Raw genomic sequence first — 15,483 nt, 5'->3', positions numbered from 1 at the left:
ATGCCTTTTCTTTTCTTTCCCGCGGCCTTTCACAATTTATGAGAAGCCCCTGGTAATTAAACCCCATGATTATTGGCTCCTCTGATTCAGAAGCTCCTCTGTACAAACTCTGAGACAAGATAAGCTACTTTCAAGACTACATTCTTGCATCCTCCTCCTCTCTGATATTTTCACAACTCAGGGATAATTTACAGCAAGGAGTCTAGTAGACTCTTGGTATGCATTCCCTCTCCCCTTCAAAACAAGCCTCTTTTGAACTCTTCATAACTTTTGCTCTAAGCATATTTTACTTATTTGGGAAAAATACTGACAAGATATCATTGGAACATCTGTCAGACTGTCTCCTGGAAGGCCAACCTCTGGGGCTTATTTTTAAATCACACACAAGTAACATTCCTACAGAGGTTCTTTAACAAGATACCCCAAATATAAATTTCAAATATTCCCTTTATAGGACAACATTGGTAATAATAATTATAACAATGTTTTTAAAAAAATATAATATGATAACACAACTCTAAAAACACAGTTTTAATGATCTTAGGACTTATTTTTTAGTTCAGGGAAGTTGATAGCCAATTAACCCTGGCTAAACCTGGCTCTCTGATAATCCCCTATGATACCTCACAGATATACAATTGGCAAGTAAAGATGAAAATGTAATTCACACACTCTGGAAAATAACAATTTATCGAGTATAAAATTTTTCGCTGGCCAGGAACTTTTAGAAATTCCAAATATAGCTAGGAGTGTCAGCATTTCCAGTGTTGCTTTAAAGCATTCCTAATTGGCATCACAGTAACATTGTCATGTCACATTGCTAATATAAAAGCAAAGGGGGTGTGGGTAAAGCACCATGAGGTTCAAACTGCTTGAGAAAGCCACTTGGCTAAGTGATTTGTACCTATTCAATTTTAACCTAGGCATTGTTTTTCCTTAGGTCAGGGTCAATTAGATTTGCAATCTTCTGTGATCAGTACAAAGTCTGGTTTCACCAATACCTCCTCCGAAATAGGACATCCTCCGAAAATAAGACCTACTTACAGGTTTCCTTCTGAGTGAAATATAAGGCATCCCCCTGAAAATAAGCTCCACCCCCCCAGGCTCTGTCTGAATGCTATTGCTAAACATGAGAGATTTGGTCCAGTGATTCTGAAAGAAATGGAGTCACAAGAAATTCACCAGGAAATTCAGGAATTGAATTGTTATGATGATATTCCAGAAGATTATGACATGATTGTCATTGGCTAAATGAGTAAATTCTTGATACTGTAGGATTCACAGTTTGTCTGGTTTGTGTTGACAACTACCGTACTACCGTACCGTATACAGGTAATACATTTTCTTTATTTTCATTTAACAATAAATGTGTACCGTATTCTTCTTCATGGAAAAATAAGAAATCCCCTGAAAATAAGACCTAGCGCATCTTTGGGAGCAAAAATTAATATAAGACACTGTCTTATTTTCTGGGAAACAGGGTATATCTATTCATTTCCTAAGGCTTCGGCAGATTTAATAAGCCTTGAAGGTTGCTGAGGGCTTACCAGCTGTAGTAAATGCAAAGAATTAAGAAGATACAAAATGCACATAGAATCATAGGTGTTACAAAGTCTGCATTTTATAATTTCTAATATATTGTTTTAAATAAGAGAAATTTATAGAGGACTCTTGTTTCCTGATTGTGCATGGATGTATACATAATATATGTTGATCTGAGGCAAAATCTTAACTACCCATAGCTGCCACATGTGTGTGTCTATATATGAGCAAAGATGAGCAAACAAGTGGGGAAATGTAATTGAACATAAAATATAAAAGGTTCCAGACCCAGTGGCAAAAACAAACCAACCTTTAAAAGGCAGAAATTGGTTATTATCTGAAGTAAAATTCAATAATTTCAGACTGAAAGGGATCAGCCTAATTTCCTGTAACAAATGTGAACAAAGCAAGTTACTCATACTTTAAACTTGTGAGTTATAGTGATAGGAAATTTACCATAATATTTGCCATCCTGTAGATATGTTGTTCCATGGAAATATGTGTTCTGGTTTATTTGAGGTGGGAAAGAGTGGAAGCATGAAACATAAACAGAAAACTTGCTCTAGTAATGGCTGGTTTAATCCATGTTTTATTGTTCAGACATTATTGTTCAACTATAATATGCCAATCACTAGTGTATTAGGGAATTATTCAAATTCCCCAGAAGAAATACATAAGAGTGTGTGAAAGCAATTGCATTTGTGTATGTGTGTTTAAGTACAAATATGTTTTCAACTCATTAAAAAATTACCTAAGACTAGAATATAAGTGTTTTGATCCTCATACCACCCCTTTATGAACTCATTTTAGTAGAGGCAGCTGCAGTTTTTAAAGTTTTTTTTTGTTTTTTGTTTTTTTTTTTTTAGAAAGGATCAAGGAATAAGCCCGCAGTCAATAGCTTTAACCAGGAGACTTTTTATGGCTTTATAACTAATTACAAAGCAAGCCTGCATTTATAAACAGGCACCCAAACAAGGACCCTGAGAAACTTCCTAAAGATGAAGAGAGATTTTACAATACTGTCATGATTAACTATTTTCTCCTCCAAGGGTATGTTTAGGTCTTTATTGTTATTTTGCAATTTAATAAAAATGTAAATGCCATTCTAAATGAAAACAATGGGGAAGATAATTAGAACAAAGAGGGAGGTAGGCGCCCAGGAGGACCTGAGTAACAGATGGCAAAAAGCTGGCCTGGCTCCACCTGGGGGATTTTCCTGCTCCTGGCCTATAGCATGGGTGTGTGAAAGAGATAATTAGCACCTCTGTTCCAGGAGGCAGCTAAATACAAGGTTGCTTCCTATCAGCTCAAAAGCTGTAAAAAATGGACTATTCGCATGTACAGGCAAAAATTATATAATAAGCAAAGCATATATGAGAGAAACAGTGCTTCTAAAAATCCCATTAGTTCCAAGGTAGTCCTTCACATGTAAGCATTTTGTTTCAGTTTAACCCCTATTAACCAACCCCTTAGGTTTTTCACAGTTTGCAAGTTGGCAATAGTAGAAATTAATATGCCATTATCAAAAGAAGAGATTGTGTTTTGTGTTAAGAAGAGGTATGCATCTCAGCCAGAGTGGCTCAGTGGTGGAATGTTAACCTATGAACCAGGGGTCACAGTTCAATTCCCAGTCAGGGCACATAACCTGGATTGTGGGCTCTATTCCCAGGGGAGGGTGTGTAGGGGACAGCTGATCAATGGTTCTCTCCCATCATTGATGTTTCTGTCTCTCTCTCTCTCCCTCTCCCTTCCTCTCTTAAAATATATTTCAAAAAATATTTTTTTTAAAAAAAAGGAAGAGGGATGCATTGAAGGGCCGGTTTCTCCAAACAAGTCACTAGGGTAATTTCAAATTCTCTGGTGGGATTGAGCACCTCAGTGCACAGCACGTTAATTACATCTTAGAACACTACAAGTCTATTTCATTTTAACATGTGCCATGTCACATAATTCTTCCCAAATGTGCTCTCTGGCCATAAAGGAGTATGAGCGAAGCTCTATCTTCAGAGTCAGACAGACATACACTTAAACAAAACACATGGTCTTTAATTAGCTACTTCATCTTTCCCAGTTTTAGTTTGCGTATCTGTCAATTGGGCTCTGAGGTTGAAAGATAAGGCTGTGTATTAGCCTTCCCTAAAGAAATGAACTGTTATCTCCAGAAAGAGAGAGAGTGTGAGCGAGAGACAGAGAGAGATTTATTTTAAGAAATGGACTCACCGACTGACAAGCCTGAAATCTGCAGGGCAGGCCAGCACTCTGGAGATGCAGGGAAGAGCGGATGCTGCAGTCCTGAGTCCCCAGGCACTATGAGAAAAGAATGCCTTCCTCTTGGAACTTATTCCCATTAGGGCCTATTTAACCCCTCCTGGAGCTCCCAGGACAAGAGTGGAAAGGGACAGGTGTATTGTTTTTGGAGGAGTGGGCGGGCAGTGCAGTGTGTCTCAGACCCAATGAGGATCATCCACAGAGCTTTTAAAACCTAATGTCAGTCCTCCCCCATTCTTCCTTAATTTCAAAGCTCCCAGGGTATGTTCATGTGGACTCAGAAACCATTTTTGAGGAAAAAAGAGGGGAGTCTAGAAATAATAGAAGTGTGTGAATCACGATATAGCAGAGGTATAAAGTTAAGCAGGGCTCAAGCTCACAGATTTACCAAAATATCACCTTGCCTTCAGTGTTGGCCTGGGCCCCAGGCCCTGGGGCTACCAGAAGCATTCTTAGATAAAGGTGATAAATCAACCAAAATAAGTCTCTTTCTGACATTGATTTATTACCTTATACAAAGAACAGTTTGTCAAAGCACCTTTTTTCTTTAAGTGTGAGTAAACTTAAGACAATTCAAAGTATATAATATCACACTTTTTCATGTTTAAAATAATGTAGTACAAGGAAGCTACAAACATGAATTAAATGGTGAAAATGAACTTGAAAAATATGCCATGTATAAACAAATGAAAATCAAACTCTACTAGCCAGTTTAACATAAATTAAACTTACTAGCTATTCATCAAATCTCAAGTTTGGCCTTAAAAGGCATAAATGATATGGAGATAACCCATGTATTCAAAGAGCTTCCTATCTCATTAGAAGTGAAACATGAGATGATGATGACAATAATAACAGCTATTGTTTACTAAACATTTACTATATATTAAACACTGCTTAAGCAACTTAAATCTATGAGTTCACTTCACTCTAATGAAACATGTTAGGTACTAATTACCATTTTTCAACTGAGAAAAATTGAGGTTTAAATTATTTTCAACTTTGTCTGCTATTTAGCTTAATTACTGGTGAAAATAGAATAAAACTAGGTAATAGAAGAAATAGGAATCAATTAAAAAGCCTAAAAAAATGTGTCTGGCATGGAAATGATGATCATTTACATAAACATGACGATGGAAAGTAGAGAGAGAAGCTGAAATTACCTAGAAAAGTATATAATGGGAGAAATAACAAAGTGCTTCCCAATCTCCCCAGTCTCTTTCTCTACTATGATTTTCCTCACACTAGCATCTCCCACTAAAAGCCACCTTCAGCAAGAGCATTATCCAAAACACAGCACACCTGGGGGTTTACCCATCATTCCTAGAGAGAAAAGAGTCTGCTCCCAGCTGTGCTTGTCCCCGTTTTTGGCCCAAGCCAAACGCCTTTTCTTGTCTCTAGGCTTTTTTCTTCCGGGCTCTCTCCTCCAGAGTCAGCTCTCCAGCTGCTGGATCTCATATTTTCCACATGTCTAGCCCGTGGCACTGGAGCTTAATTATTTATCGGCAAGTCCTTCTCCTCTCAGGGACTAAGTGTATCCTCCAAGTTCCAGCCTTAGAGATGTGTGTGTCCCAAGTTGCTCAGTAAAAGAGTGAATCGCCAGCGGGACGATGTCCGAGTTTAAAAAAAAAAAACACAAAAAAACCCCACAAAACTAAATAAGTAAAACAAGAAAAGAAGGGGAGAGGCAGCCTGGGGCTGGTGAAGCAGGATTTCTGGAGCAGGCTGTGGGATGGGAACAGAGAGAAGGTAGGCTGATGAGAAGCTGACATGGGATGCATAGAAGGAAAGGAGGAAGGAAGGGAAACCGGCTAAAGCTGAGAAGTCTGACATCCCCACCTTTATAGAGTAGTAGAGCTCCCAACACCGAGATTTCGAAGGGAAGTATTACCTGAAGCATAAAATATTTCCTAACTCCAGAGCGTGATGAAATTTGAAATCTGACACTATAACAGAATTCCAATACTTATGTTAAAGCTATGAGAAAACACTTGTCTAGATTTCCTGCATTTTTCTAAGCAAATTGTTTAGAAATATACATGTGTATTTTACAGATATAAAGTCACATTTTTAATTATAAAAATAAATGTATGGCCCTAATGGTTTGGCTCGGTGGTTAGAGTATGGGCCCTAGGACTGAATGGATGCAGGTTTAATTCCCATTCAAGGGCATGTACCTCAGGCACCAGTCCCTGGTCCAGGCGAGCCAGGGACCCAACCAATCTATCCTCTCACATTGATGCCTCTCTTTCTCTGTCTCCTCCCCCTCCCCCCATGACCGCTCTCTTCCACTTTCTCTAAAAATCAAAGGGAAAAATCCTCAGGTGAAGATTAAATTTTAAAATAAATAAATGGATGTATATATTCTAAAAATAAATACGCCCGCTTCCCCAGACATCTAATAGTAGGTGTATCCTCCCTTTGTTCCAACCTTCCTGCCAGTCCCAAATGGCTATTTCACTAGCCCCAGCCTGCCTTTTCTCATTTTTTCTTCTGTGTGTTTTTGGTTTTTGTTTCTTAAAATGGGGCACTACACTGGCTAGAGGTTCATTCTTTTATTGAATGATCTGGGACATAAAGTATCTGTAAAACAAATATTCTCTAAATCATAATTCTCATTTGTTTTAAATATAATTTTAATTCAATTACTCATGGTCTATCACCATCAAATAATATTTGAATTTCTATAAGAATTCCAGAAATAAATAGCAAATTTTAAATTATAACTCCCCTTAGCAGTAAACAAAGTAATCAAAAAAGAACAACAGGTGTTACAATTAAAAATGAATGTTTTTTACACCCTCTTTCCATCCACACAATGACCCTATCTTCACTGAAAAAATTATAACCTAAATATATAACTGTCAATTTTTGTAAATTGTCAGAAATCAGTTATTAAAGAAGCAGTTTTTTTTAAGTATTTAGAAACAGCAATATTAGAATAATTTTATACTTAAGAATGAGTTTCCTAAGAAAAATGCAAAAATCAACCCTAGAATGTCCCCACAGGTAGAATCTAGATGAGTATGCCTAGCAAATTTTTTAAAAAGACATTAGTCCACAATGAGGAAAGAAAAATGGCATTTAGAATAGCTTGATTTTTTTTTCAAACATAATAAAAATGTTGATTGGAATTTCATGCTGAAACTAAATTTTTGAACAGTGCTTTAGTTTCTACCTTCTTCCAAGAAAATGTTACTATATGTTTAAATTTTGCCTCCTGTGTTAGAAATAAAAAGTAAAAAATTTCTTTGAGGCATGTTCATAGGTTATTGAATTTATCTTACTTTAAAAATAAAGCCCAGCCAGTGTGGCTCAATGGTTGAGTGTTGATCTATGAACCAGGAGATCATGGGTAGATTCCCAGTGAGGGCACATGCTTGACTTTCTGACATGGTCCCCAGTAGGGAGCATGCAGGAAGCAGTCATTCAATGATTCTTCCTCTCCCTTCCTCTCTGAAATCAATGAAAATATATTTTAAAAAATAATCTGCTCTCAAATTGATAATTATGTTATTTTACAAATGTTATCCTATCTAATAAAAGAGTAATATGCAAATTGACCATCACTCCAAGACACAAGATGGCTGCCCATGTGGTCAAAGATGGCTGCCCCCATTTGGACATAAGATGGCCACCAAAAGTTGGCATGGGTAGTTGTGGGCAGTTAGAGGTGACCAGGCCAGCAGAGGAGGGCAGTTGGGGCAGATAAGGCAAGCAAAAAAAAGCAGTTGGGAGGAACCCAGGACTGAAGGGGAGGGCAGTTGAGGGACAACCCACCCCTCCATGCACGAATTTCATATACTGGGCTTCTAATATAAGTAAAAGAGATTGTTTGTTGTTGTTTTTTTTCATTCAGCACAGTTTTCTTGAGGTTCATCCAAATTGCACCATGACTAATAGTTCATTTCTTTTGATTGCCAAAGAGTATGCATGCACTACCATTTGCTAAAGCAATCATCCATTGAAGGATATTGGGTTATTTCCAGTTTTGAGTTATTGTGAAAAAAAAAGCTGCTATAAATACGGTGTACAAGTTTTTGTGTGAAAAACCTAACATTAAAATTACTGGGTTATATGGAGACACCTGTTTGTTTTTGTAGGTAACACCAGATTATTTTTTAAAAATATTTAATGATTAAACCCATTCAACCAAGAAATAACTGTAGAAAAGTATAGTAAAAGGACTGGTGATTACATTGCATTTATTTAAATATAGAAACAGACTAAATAACAAAGGAAATTATTGCTATATGGGACAAAATATAAATGTTATAACACTTTAATATAAAAATTATATAACCAAAATTAAGGGATGGGAAGTGAAGACTAAAGTGTATGTAAGAATGCTAATTTACTCATTTTTAAAAGCAGGGAGTCAATTAATCGGCCTAAAATTGAAACCTATCATTTAAAAGAAATCATAACTCTAGAGATTTAACATTGCTCCAGGCCTCTGTTTCTTACTCAAAGAAAAGTAGGAAAATTATATGTTGAAATGAAGAAACATATATTTAAGGTTCTGCAGTTCCTTCAGCTTCCCTAAGGTTTATTCTGTTAAATGCAAAACTTAAATCAAATACTTTCTCTTAAAAATATCATGTATGGAATCATCAACTCTATAAAAATTAATTTTATCTTTTGATTAGTCTGTCAATCTTTTGACCTGACCACATATTATTCACTTGCCCATATTTCTATCCACCAACTTCTGCCAGAAGCTAATTCCAGCATTTCATAACTGCAAGAGTTTCATTGAAAGGTTGATGGAACTTGGGGACTCAACAAGGGCTGACTCATATGTTATTGCCTGTTGGAAATGCCTAAAGGCATTTCCCCAAACCTGAAAAGGATGATTGCTTGCTGCCAGACAGCTCAGGACATCTTAATCTGGATGTTATTGCCTCCTACTGTCAAAACACCTGAACAAGCAAAGGCAATTCCCCAATGTGACAATAGATTCTGTACCTAACCCTACCCTTTGATGTGTATATCTCCACTTTGCCTTAGAACAAATTGTGTTAATAAAAAGCAAGGGTCCTGAGAAAAAGGAGTTATTTCCTTTAAGACTTATTTCCTTTAAGTCTTCTCTGACTCCCTATAATGCCTTTCAAAATTATGCTTCCTCTCTGGACTCTTATATAATTTACACACAGCCCCTTCTCCAGATTGCTGAACCCTTCTAGATGCTGGATCAAGACAACCAGTGTTAAACTTCTTTATCCAAGTCTTCATGCCTCATCAAGAAATGTCTAGAATGATTATCATTTAATGTAATTTTAGTTATTTGAATTGTTTTATTAATATCTTATTTATATTTATATCCATTTTTAATCAAATTTATTGGATGAAATATGTTAACAAAATGGTATAGGTTTCAGGGGTCCAATTCTAAAATACATTATATGTACATTGTAATGTATGGTCATCACTCCAAGACAAGTCTCCTTCTAACACATTTTACTTATACTGTATCTTTTACCCTCTCCTACTTTCTCCCAGCCCCCCTTTCCTGCTGGTAATCACCATAATATTTTTTGTCTATGAGATCAAACCAATTTTCATTTGATTTCAATTATTATAAGAGTACTGTTAATTTATCAGGGTGTCAATGGACAGAATTTATAGGAACCATCATTTCTAATAAAGAGATGATATCATATAAAATCTGGTAGGTTCATATTATTTATAATTTATACAGAATCATTAGATATCATAGTAAACATGATTAAGTTTACTCAGAGATCATTCATGTTTATATTAAAATTTTAAATGTTTTCAAAATTTCCAATGAATTATATTTTGGAATGAAAAGTAATTCATCTTATGTATAAATATTGCTAATGAACTAATTAAACTAGTTTTAAAGACATTTATTTTTACTATATTTTGTTATCTATTGTAATAAAGTTAAATTCATATAAAAAATTCTCCATTTAAAAATATTTACTCTTTTTAATTCTGCATTGCGTTTACTTCAACTGGAAGAAATGTGAAATAAAAGTTGAGATAGAAGATAACTTTCTCTTCTCTTGACTTTACATTTTGTGGGGTTGTGTTTTGTGGCCTGATGTTGGTTTGAGACATAGCAGATAACCTGTTAAGTATACATTCTTTTTCTCAATAAATTCAATAAAGATTTATTGAGTATCTTCCAAGTGGCATGTACTATTCTGGATGTTTTAATATAGAATATCATTGTCATTATCCATCATTACCATGGAAAAGATGAACTTTAATTAGGACTGGTCCATTTTCTTAGATCAAAAAGTCAAAGTTTTCCCAAGTGGTACTTATCAGAACTCTGACTATTGGAAATTTTAACGATTATTATAAAATAAAAATTTAAGATGACTACTTAAACTATAATTAAACTTCTTTGTTTAAATATTTCTAAGATATCTTAACAGGCTAGTATATAATCTGTGTTAGGGACATAATACTTAAAATATTCTAAATTCATGTGTCTAAATAATTCTTTTGTTATTCTGGGATATTTTGTGGGATTAATGCACCTACAATATACATCATACAATGTGGCTGTAGGCAGTGTTAGAACCTGTAGGATCCTTCCATGGGCAACTTACACATCTGACTAAAGTCCTTCCATTTGGATATTTTAAAAAATGTGTTATTATTGTTTTCAGAGAGAAAAGGAGAGGGAGAGAGAGAAAGAAACATTAAAGATGAGAGAGAATCATTCATTGGCTGCCTCCCAGACATCCAACACTGGGACTTGAACCTGCAATCCAGACAAGTGTCCTGATGGGAATCAAACTCTGACCTCCTGGTTCATAGATCAAGCTCAACCACTGAGCCATGACTGTGGGCACCATTTGTATTTTTAGTGGACCTTTTATCTTTCAATGATTAAGATAGAAAGTCAATGATTAAGATATATTTGAGAGTTCTCCCAATGAATCCACTAGTTTATCTATGTTCACTTGCCACAGAGAATCTTTTATTTCAAGAACATTATGCCTCTTGTAAGGGCATAATGAAGAGCATTAAATTTAAAGATTGTTTTCTAACCACAGGGGTCCAGGCAAATACAGTGGAAGAATCACTGTATCATAGTACTTCAGAAAGTGGTTTTATGTTTAATCTCCTTAATCTCAAAGAACAAAGAAGAGTAATTTAAAAAAATTCTTACTTCTCTAAGGAAATCAAGATGACAAAGGCAATTTATTAACTTCTGGAAATAAGGTAGCAATTAATGGTGAAGTAAATGTGAGAATGATCCTAAATCTTGAACTCCTTATCCTGCAGCCTATTACCAGTTCTATTGTATATGCTAGCTTCAGGTGGAACAATGTCTTACACATATTTGATACCTTATAATTTTGGTGATCAATTGAAACCTTAAATAATCACTGTCAAAAGAAGCATGAAGGAGTTAAAACATAGTTGTGCATCTATCAAAATAATATGATTGATATTGTTTGTAGAAACTTAAGTCAAACATCCACCCCAATAAAAATGCTGTGAGATTTAATTTTTGTGTATGGTGTAAGTTAATATTCTGTTTTCATTTTTTTTGTATGGACATGTCCAGTTTTCCCAGCACCATTTATTGACTAGACTCTTTACTCCATATGGGACATCATCAAACTAAAAAGCTTCTGCACAGCAAAGGAAACCACCAACAAAATGGAAAGAAAACTCACTGTGTGGGAGAATATATTTATCAATGATACATTTGATAAGGAGTTAATATTTAAAATTTATAAAGAACTTATATAGCTCCACACCAGGAAGATAATCCAATTGAGAAATGGGCAAAGGATCTGAATAGACACTTCTCCAAAGAGGACATACAGATGCCCAATAGACATGAAAAAATACTAATCATCAGAGAGATGCAAATTAAAACCAGGATGAGATATCACCTCACTCCTGCCAGAATGGCTACCATCAATAAATCAACAAACAACAAGGGCTGGCAAGGATGTGGAGAAAAAAGAAGCTTGTGCACTGCTGGTAGGAATGCAAGCTGGCATAGCTCACTGTGGAAAACAGTATGGAGTTTCCTAAAAAAGTTAAAAATGAAACTGTCTTTTGACCCAATGATCCTCTTCAAGGAATACATCCTAAAAATCCTGAAATACTACTCATAAAAAATAAGTGCACCCCATATGTTCATAGAAGCTTAATTTATAATAGCCAAGATCTGGAAGTGCCCATCAATGTAGACAAGTGGATAAAAAAGCTGTGGTACTAAAACTAAAAATGAAATTCCCAGTGATCCCACTTCTAGGAATATATCCCAAGAAACCAGAAACACCATTCAGAAAGGATATATGCACTGCATTGCTCATAGCAGCACAATTTACAATAGTTAAGATTTGGAAACAGCCTAAGTGCCCATCAGCAGATGAGTGGATTAAAAAACTGTGCTACATCTACACAATGGAATACTATGCTGTGGTAAAAAGAAGGAATTCCTACCATTTTCAACAGAATGGATGAAATGAGACCATTATGCTAAGTGAAATAAGCCAGAAAGAAAAAGATAAATATCACATGATCTCATTCATTTGTGGAATATAATGAACAACATAGACTGATGAACAAAAACAGATCCAGAGACAGAGAAGCATCAATCACAGTCAAAGCTCAGAGGGAAGGCGGGGAGGACTGTAAGGGGGAGAGATCAACCAAAGGACTTGTATGCATTCATATAAGCCTAACCAATGGACACAGACACCAGAGGGTGAGGGCATGAGTGGGGGGAGGGGGACAATGGGGGAAAAAGGCGACATATGTATTATCTTAATCAATAAAGAAAAAAAAAGCTGTGGTACATTTACACAATGGAATACTATGTGGCATAAAAAGGAAGGAACTCTTACTATTTTTTGACAGCATGTATGGACCTGGACATTATAATGCTAAGTAAAATAAGCCAGTTAGAGAAAGACAAATACCATATGACCTCACTTATGTGTGTAAATCTAATGAAGAGAATAAACTGATGAAAAAAATAGAACCAAGGTCATGGCTACATGGAACAGACTGACAGATGTCAGAGGAGAGGTGAGTGAGATAGACAGATGAAAGAAGGTGAAGAGAATAGCCAAAGGAAAAATATGCATAGCCCATGGACACAAACATCAATGTGGTTAGGATCAAAGGGAGGGACTGTGGGATCTAGGTGAAGGAGAGCAAAGGGGAGCAAACGGGGGACATCTGTAATAATCTATAATAACAAAACAGTAATATGCTAATTAGAGTGGGAGACCAGACATCTTCTTTCCATTTGATTTTCTTCCTGACAAAGCCACAGAAGTGGGGGCCAAGGCAGAGGTGGTTAGGGGTGATCAGGCCAGCAGAGGAGGGCAGTTGGGGGCAATCAGGCTGGCAGGAGAGAAGTTAGGCGGCGATCAAGCTAGGAGGCAGACAAGTGTTAGGAACCAGCGTGAGAGATTGTGAGAGGGATGTCCAACTGCCGGTTTAGGCCCCCTCCCCTGAGGGGTCCTGGATTGGAGAAGATGCAGGCTGGGCTGAGGGGCCCACCCTTCCCCCAGTGTACAAATTTCATGTACTGGGCCTCTAGTGCCAACAATAAAAATACATTTTGGAAATGTAAAAAAATAATAATAATAATTAAAGATATAAGAAAGGACTTATGTTTGCTATAGTCTCTGATTCATTTACATACTTATATAGATTGTGCTTATGTGTTATTGGTGACATCCAAAGCTCATCCTTATATTCAGTTCTGGTAATGCAAACTAAATTTTTCTCTTCTGCTTGAAATTTAATCTTGGTTATCTAGTGTCCTTTAATATTTCTCATGCCTTATTTTGGCATAAGCAATTTTGTTTTCCATTAAAGTTCATGGTTAGAATATTATATAATATTAAAGACAATAAAAAAGAGCAGGAACAAATATCAGAAGTACTTGGAAATAAGCAATTACACCCCATTGTATAAAACAAATTAATAATATTGGAGAAAAGTAAATTAGTTGTTTAATATTGGATCTTTGTACCCAATGGTATTTAATGGTGACTAAGCATTTTATATTACTGAATTATTTTATTAGAACAATCTTTCAATATTAACACAGAAATGTAGAAAGAATAGCAGAAATAAATATTGCTATCTCTGACATTTTATCTAAAGCTACATGCTTTTCATATTTGTTCAAGATGAAGGAAAAAGCATTTAGCCACTATTACTAACTTTATCTTAGTCCAAGAAATTATTACTTTTGAGAATAATTTATGTGTATGAAATCCCATTGAAAAGCAATATTTTGCAGCCTTGAGCCAATTGTATATCCCAACTCTAATAGAAAAATATTGTGACAAAACATTGAAATACAGTTCTCATATCAGTTGCAAAAGTTTACCTTACTTCCTTTAAACCAAGGGTTCTAAAAGATAGTCTGCAGATACCTCAGATTTCTTGTCATCTTATTGAGGGGTTTGCAAGGGCAATCTAATGCAGTCACATTAACAGGGTATTTACTTTTTCTACTTTCATTCGCTTAAGAATTTATAGTGACAATTTCCTGAGATCCCAGGAGATGTGATACTTTTATACTATGACATATTTCAGCTTACGAAAGAACAACCCAGTAACTAATATTTTTCAAATGACTAATTCATGATATTGCAAGGTCATTCAGGGTAAAAGATTCATTTAAATTACCTGTATGTAGTAGGTAAGTTAAAAGACCTTTTAAATTACTTTTAAATTAAAACCATATTTTAATTTAAAAGTACAAGATTGACAAATGCATTTTAAGAAAACAATGCAAATTTTTAAAATATGGTTTCAGATTCTTCACTGTAACTACCTTTTTAAGGAACTACAACTTTACGAGTTTGGTATAGAATCTAAAAATAATATTCCCTATTATCTGAAAAAGCTACTATCTCTTTATTTTCCAACTATTGATGGAGGCAAAATTATTTCATGTATTTCAAGAAAAACAATTCATCGAAAAAGACTAAATATGTAAACAGTTTTGAGAAACTGATTGTCTTCAATCATTGTTTTGAAATTTATCATATTTTTCATTAAGTTATTTTATTTATATTAACAATAGTCTAAGTAGTATATTAAATTAATCAATTAATATTCATTATAAATTTTCAGAATTAACATTTTTAATTTTGTTAACATTAGTATTATAATCCACATAGACAAAAGTTCTCTAGCAGTCCCCAATAAATTTTAGGAATTAAAAAGGGGTCCTGAGCCCTAACTGGTTTGGCTCCATGGTTGGAACATCGGCCCACCCCACTGAAGGGTCCAAAGTTCAATTCTGATCAATGGCATGTACCTTGGTTGCAGGTTCCATTCCTGGAATGTGTGGGAGGCAACCAACTGATGTGTCTCTCTCACATTGTTTTTCTCTTTGTTTCTTCCCTCCTTTCCACTTGTTCTAAAAATCAATGAAAAAAATACCCTTGGGTAAGGATTACAAAAAAGTACTAACACTAAAATGTTTGAGAAAAGCCCTGGCCAGGTTGGTGAAGTATAATTCCATACACTGAAATTTTATTGGTTTGATCCCCAGGACAGGGGGAGGGGTGGGGAAGGGGAGGGACATGTACAGAAGACAACAGATCTCTCTCTCTCTCTCTCTCTCTCTCTCTCTCTCTCTCTCTCTCTCTCTCTCTTTCCTCTGTCTCTGTCTCCTTCTTAAAAAATCAATGA

Source organism: Pipistrellus hanaki, assembly GCF_964339955.1.
Source record: "Pipistrellus hanaki genome assembly, chromosome: 14".
NCBI lineage: Eukaryota > Metazoa > Chordata > Mammalia > Chiroptera > Vespertilionidae > Pipistrellus > Pipistrellus hanaki.
Note: the sequence above shows the minus strand (reverse complement) of the source record.